The following is a 7,313-nucleotide window of genomic DNA, read 5'->3' as shown; positions in this document are numbered from 1 at the left end:
GAACGGGCAATCAGGGGAAGATGGCCGACTACAAGAGAGAATGGAAAGTCTCAACCATTGCAACAAGAGACTTATCACTCCGCCTCAAGGCCACGACGAGATTCTTTCCATCAGGACAAGGAAGCACATGTGTGCCCCAAAATATCCCCGTCTTAAAATATTAATCCAGGCCAACTGGTGTCAGTGGGTCAGTCCCCTTTCCTTTAGCCGATGTTACTGGGAGTAAATGTAGCCTCTTCATTGAAAGAATGGTGGTTACAAATGAGACCTCTTGATCACTGTCCTTCTGGAGTTAAGGTGCTAATCCTGGCGGCATTACGTATTTATAGCGGCGAGCAGGCGGGAGGGCAGGGTTGTCTATCGCTATTTCTCCTGCTCTTGATTCAGCTATTTAAATTCACAATGTACCTTTCTTGCCCCGACCAGTTTAAGTTACCCAAAGAGGGCTTGAACACAATGGGAAGTCGGTTCTTTACTGTGTTGAATACATTTCCCTTAACCAAATGGAATAGTTGGCATTGTCCTCCGAGACCTAAAATCAGTGACAACCCCACTTCCAATATCTATTTATACTGGCCTAGTTTCAGATTGTGCTGTATGTTTTTAGCTACACACTTGAATCGAGCAACAAAACCAATAGAGATATTGTTCCCGGCTTTGCAGAGCTTAGTTTTCTCGTACGGTTCGGTCACGTCGCAGCTGTGTGGTCTTTTTCTGGGTTACGGTTACATATTAACAGTTCGCCGTGTGACAAGACGTTAGGTTGTAAAACATCGCGTGTGTGTATCACATGTTCGCCGAGAGTGTGAAGTTTATAATGTAAAGGCTAAACCGGTGTCAGGCAAATGAATGACGCGAAAAACATACACAAAGTGTCAGAGTGACCGACCATATTGTCATTGCTTTACACCTGGAAGTTGTATCTATTTGTGTTGTTTAAAGAGATAATTCAACTAAACACAACAAGAAAAAAGTCCAAGGCTCATTTCCCTCATAGTCCTTCATCTCAATATGGTTACGATGCAGGGGGTCTACTTAATTGGCTGGGAACTGTCACACATTGACAAATCTATTTTTTTTAAATGACACACTAACAACAAGAATGATGAAATAAGCAATAATTTCCCCTTCTTGTGAGAGGAGTTGTCGTTCATCGTGACATTTCTTGCTGAAAACCCCGAGAAATAGACCATGAAGTTGTTTTTGACCCACTTTCCCGAGGCTATCCGACAGATTTTATAGCCGACTGAAGTATTTAAACAGTTTATGTATCGCATAAAAAAGCACACAAAACCTTGGTCCTGGCTTTAGAGGCCCTCTTTTTTTTCTACGACTATGACTTCGCGCTAACGTTAATCAGCGCATGCCTCTTTTATTTCCCTTTTATCATTCAGTTAATGCCATCTTCAGTCATCCTCTCCCATTGCTGGAAGCTAATTTAACACCCGTGTTATGTAATGCCACGGACGGAGCCAAATGAATGAATCTGTTTCTCCTACAAGCACAGCAGCAGTTTTATCAGTGCTCATAAATAACTACAAATCAAGCCGCGTTGTTCTGCTGCTTCACGCTGCCATGGATATGAGTGTGTGTGTGTGTGTGTGTGCAGTCCTGACGTTCCCGTTCTCAACCCACTCTGCAGCCAGACGATTTCCCTCCGATACGATCTGGAGGTTGAGAGCTACAACTCTCTGCCTGCCCCACGGAGGGCCGATACCTACTCCGTGACTCATTTTGTCTCGTCTGCCCCCCTCCTCCAACGTCATGCCACCCACATCGCCTGTGCATGTCGCTCGTCCCGTCCACACGCCTCTCCACTGAGACACAGGAAGCTCAACCCCAGTGATGGTGTAAAGGGAAACAGTAGATGGAGAAAAAGAAATTGATGGCAGGGCTTTTTTTTCTTCCTTCTTTTTCTCGTCCTCGTTTCACTGAAACAGTCATTTTATTCCCTGAAACACAGATGAGTAATCCTTCCTCAACCCTTTTCTTTGAAAACAGCTGCTCGGTTGTTTTTTTCACTGACACGTTGCCTTCAGCAGACACCCTCTAAAATGTGATAATGTGTCACACGACGTGTGAAAACACATGGTCCTCTGTTTCATACAGTAATTCAGAGCACCAGCAGTGAGGTTGTAGTCGGTAGCCAACATGTTTTAATGGAAATACAGAAAAATACTGTTGAGCATATCACTTGTTTTTTTTTTATTTCTCAATGGCTATATGCTATGAAGGTATATTAGTGTCTTTATTACGAAAAAAAGAGGCAGAATTCTTGTTTAAAAGTAAAAATACATCAACTGAGAATAAAGGATTTGTTAGTTTTGCTTATGAAACGAGAATTGTTGGCTGCAAATTAAAAATCAGGGCAAGATAATGTCAACTTAGCGCCTGTTAGCGTGCCGAGAGCCCAGTCGAGCCCAACCAATAGAAACCCCCGGCTCATTCAGCAGCGTAGGCCCCGCCCACTACGTCCAAACTCAACTCGTAAAGGTTTTTGATTTGCAGCCAAAAATTCTAGTTTCATAAGCAAAACTGACAAAAAAATTTGGAAACCACCCTATTTTTAGGCCATTTTCCTCGAAAATTGCAAATCCAAACGAAAAAGGGTGAATCTCTGCAACCACTAGGGCTATTTGAATAATGTGGGTGTTATAATAATGATTACACATGTGAGATTCTATTCAGATGTGTAAATATCTGTTTATATGTTTCTGGTTAAGAGTAAATGAAGATGACACACAGTAAAAATGAAAAGGTTTCAGGTCCGCCTCATAAAAACATGACTTTCAGGATGATTATTTGTTTGAAATGATGCAGCTGAAAGGTCCAACCATAACAAACCATAACACAACATGTAAACACTCTCTCTGCAAAGGTTGACTTTGATAAAGTGAAGCAGAACTAAGTTAGAGAGAGTTTAGTTCAGAGGAAATTTAGCTTTTGCGCACATCTGTGACATTTTCATTTCTTCATGTACCAAACCATATTTCACTTGTGTATTACTTATGGTGCTCAATACATCCAAATACAGCAGTCTTGGGGCTTTATTTTCATAAAACAAGCTATGATTAACAGCTGTATATAGCAATCGCTCAGTCTTGGATTTGAAAAGGTTACTGTGTGGAGTGTGTAACGCGTCCTCGACGCTAACTCGCTTACCTCTGAGAGATGCAGGCCGCTCGGCTGCTGAACAATAGATCTTATTTGCCAACAGCAGAGAGAGGTGACCTCATATTGATTAAATCAGTGGAGAGGAGGCAGATGGTGTGATCGCGGCCGCGCGGTGGTCCGAGACCACATAACTCTCACGTCGCCCGGTTCGAATCTTGCCCTTCGGGCCTTTGTTGCACGTCACCGTCCCCTTTTCTTCTTCTCGTGCTTCCTTTTATTTCCCCGTCTGCAGTGGGCTTTTAAAGAAGAATATCAATATCCTGTCGGCTTTAAAAAGATGGCTCCGAGATGTTTGCAGAATGCCCGTTGGACAGCGGCCATAAAAAACCTTCCTGAAACCCCTCCTGCACCACATGAGCCTCTCTTTCCTGTTGATCGTCCATTCCGTACGTCCCAAACACACAAAAACAAATGACTAATACGCTGCAGCTTGTGCCGCTTATGCGTGGCGCTTCAAATCTACGGGGACGCGATGGCACGGCCAAGGACACCGTCGATGATGCGGGGAAACACACACACACACACACACACACACACATATATGTATAATGTATGGTGTTACTGTTCTTGAAAGCACATAATTAGAATACAAAAACATCTCTCTCTCTCTCTGCGGGGGGTTTAGATTCACTGTTCTTTCATCCTCAGAAAAATGAATTTTAAAACTTTATTACATAACAGAGAGCGGAGAGGTATATCTCCATAGTAACAGCAGGATAAACACCCTCCGGCTGGAGGTGGTAACCGAAGCTGCTCGGCATTCAGCCCTCCTCCTCCTCCTCCTCCTCTTCCTCATGAACATCTGAAGGGGCAGCAGCCCGTCAGGGATTCCCCACGAGGGTCCGCAACGCCACGACGATCACACACGACAGCAGCAGCACGCCAACGTTCAGCTTTTCTGATGAAAACAATTGAAATGAAGGAGAGATGCTCTGTTTTTATGTAAATGAGCAGTTTGTGTGACTCTCTTTGCTTCCGCACGATGTGAACTCAACAGTACATCGTGTTCCTGAAAGCACAACTGAGCAAACGGGGCGATTGAATCAAGCAAATAGTCAAACGCACCGATGTGAGAAACACCAGTTCTTGCTGAAAAGAAAACGCATTTCACGAAAGGGAGGATAAATAATGGAAAAGAACGGTCCCACTATCGCCAATGATTCGATAAATCATAACTTTGCAACGAAGATAACGTCAGTCCAAAGATTTTAAGTGGTTTTTTAGCGATAAATACCAATACATTGTTCATTTTTATTGTTTGGTTACTGATTTCTCGAGCTTTGTCCTTTTTTAATCGAGCACAAGCATCATTTTAAAAGTATTACTGTATTTCCCATCACCTCAGTGATATAATATTAATTACAAAGATGGAACAACAGCCATAAAATATAATATATTTCTATTCCTAGTAGGCCACCTTTCACAGCGGGCCATTTAAATACTTCAAATATACTTCAAATATTTTTGTGTCACTGGAATTTGATCCTTCAGGATTCCTTCTTTCCTTTGATTCTCGCTGATGATATTTTACTGCACTCCCAGCGTCAGCGTCATATTCTTAGCGCGGCCTCAGCAGACGCCTCCCTGTAGTTCACTGCACATCGTGTACTGTATGCGAGCATGTGACAAGTCACACCTTTGGCTCTTGAATGTACTCTGAGCCCAGAAATAGCTGGAGCGATAAAAAAAAAACAAAAGAAAGAAACCCGAGTATATTTATTTCTGTGGTATGTCAGATATTCCTGTGCTCTTGAACTAAATCTAGACGGTGAAACATAAACACTGAAGAGGACTCAAGTGCGTGAGACACCGACTGCGTTCAGACACACAATACGTTCAGAATAAACAAGCTGCACTTGGAGTCCTTGGAGGAGACGGAAAAAAAAACCATTTGATTAAATTGAAATATATGTCCCGTACGTGTGATTAGACGCATGAATCAGAATTGTTCCCAAGTGGAAGACGAGGCGCTCTCAGCGGCTCCAGGTTGACGACTTCTCTTGACCTTGTGGTGGCGAGCGGGGAGACAAAATGCACAATGTGAAGCGCGGCAGTCGTTCAGTGGAGGAGGTGTGTGTACGGACGGAGCTGTTCATCTGTGTCGCGTTGCGAGGTTGAGACACACGACGCCGCACGCCTGCGCTCGCTCCAGATAACACCGTCTGTGTTGCTCTGCAGTCCATCAGATTAGAAATGAAACAGAAGTTTCATCTGGTTTGTCGACATAAGGGAGCATGACGGCATTATTAACAATATGTAAATGTGAACTGTGAGGAGGAGGAGGAGGAGGAGGAGGAGGAAGAGGAGGAGGAAGAGGTGGCAGAACGAGATGCTTCTCAGGGCCAGAGGGCCGTTGTGTTAAAGCTCTGGTCTGCTGGTGTCGGTCACACAATCAACACATCTCTACAATGCAAAGTGAGACGCTGGCTTGAAATATTCATATGAAAATACAGGAAAAAGTATGATATTTAGATATCAGACAATGAATAACAGGAAGATAAGCTATGTGCAAGATGGAATATTAAATATACTGCAGGAAAAACAACATGTATGTTTATGTAACTTAATTGATTGTGTCTTTTGTTTCGTTTTTTAAACCGACCTTTGTGGCTTTTTCTCCTGTGTGTGTGTGTGTGTGTGTGTGTGTGTGTGTGTGTGTGTGTGTGTGTGTGTGTGTTTTTGGAAACAGGATTATGCTGACTGACGCCTTAAAGGATGAGGCTGGTGGCATTTCATATAATATTTACAGCATCTATGAAAAAGATCAAGTTCAGCGGAGCATTAAAGGGTTTCCTATTGTTCCCCACGTCCCCCTTTTGCCATCTGAACATGTGAAGCTTTAAAGAAACACATCACAAATATATAATTCAACTAAAAAAAGAAAGAAAATGAAAGTTGGGCGGTGCAGATTTTCCTTCTTGTGACTCTGACTGAAGGAAATGTAATATTTTAAGCTGTATATTTGGTATTTGAAGCAGATTTGTATTTAGTTCATTGGATAATCTCCTTGCGGTCGTGTCTGTGTCGAGTAATTTAGAGTATTTCAGAGTATTATTGAGAAGGTGTGGGAGTCCCAAAGTGGTATTGTATCTGGCAGTAAAACACTTTTAAGCTTTAAATATTCAAAAGGAACTCAGGGTGTGTTGTCGTGTTTTGCATCAAACACAAAAGTTGGTACCCGGTGTGTTGCGTGTGCGTGATATCTGCATGTCGAGCGTGTTCAGACCTTCATGAATATGTGATATTTGGGTTAACACGCTGTGAGAAAGAGACAAACATGCAATAACTGGGCTACGTATTGTCCTTTCTGCTTCTTTGATAACATTTAACAGCTTTCGGACATAAACCACGACACAAATAACACGTTTGTTTTAACCTCTACGCGCGCAGAAAGTCGTCGTCGTGCCTCTCAGCGGTGTGTGAGTTCGTGACCCTCCGGTCACGTCGCCCGGCGGGTCATGTGCGTGAAAACAGGAAAGTGGTCTCTGAATTATTCAAAAAGTCCGCTCGGCTCCACTCCTGGAAGAAAAGCCGCGTCAGCGCCTTCAAGTGCAAAGGTTGTTTTTTTTAACTATACGTTGCTTGTTGTTAATTGACAGCTTCGGGTTTATCAGATGTTCCATTACACGCTGTTCTAGATAGCAGCAGTGTAGCTGATACCGGATGGGCTGGAGGGAAAATATCGACTTTAAAATATGTTTCTAAACTTTTTTTTATACATTTCATACCGTAGTGTTACTGCATCGGGCTGGAAGTAAACCAATGTTTAGTTTTATTGCAGACAACATGTGTTATATGTGAGTTACAGCCTAACCAAGTTTAAACATACACAGGCTGAGCATTCACCGCACACACATGTACTTCTCTTTCCTACACAGCGTGTTTAGATAAGTGAGGCTCCTAAAGCGGGCGAATCCCCAAAATATGTGGATCTGTTAAAACGTCATATATGAATTATTGTGTCCCAGACGTAGTAAAATAGTCCAGACAGGCCTATAAATCAGCTCACCCAGAGATGGGAAACGGTGGAGGGAGTACGTATTTTTCAGTTTGTCTGATATGTATACATTTGCGTTTCGTTTAATCGTACGTTAAACAAACTCCGACACTATCCATATGTTGTTCAAACGTTCTTAAAG

This window comes from Clinocottus analis, unplaced genomic scaffold, assembly GCF_023055335.1.
Source record: "Clinocottus analis isolate CAN_PGR_092001 unplaced genomic scaffold, fCliAna1.0.p SCAF_15, whole genome shotgun sequence".
NCBI classification, from domain to species: Eukaryota; Metazoa; Chordata; class Actinopteri; order Perciformes; family Cottidae; genus Clinocottus; species Clinocottus analis.
The sequence above is the reverse complement of the archived record's forward strand: the minus strand, read 5'-3'. Positions refer to the sequence as shown.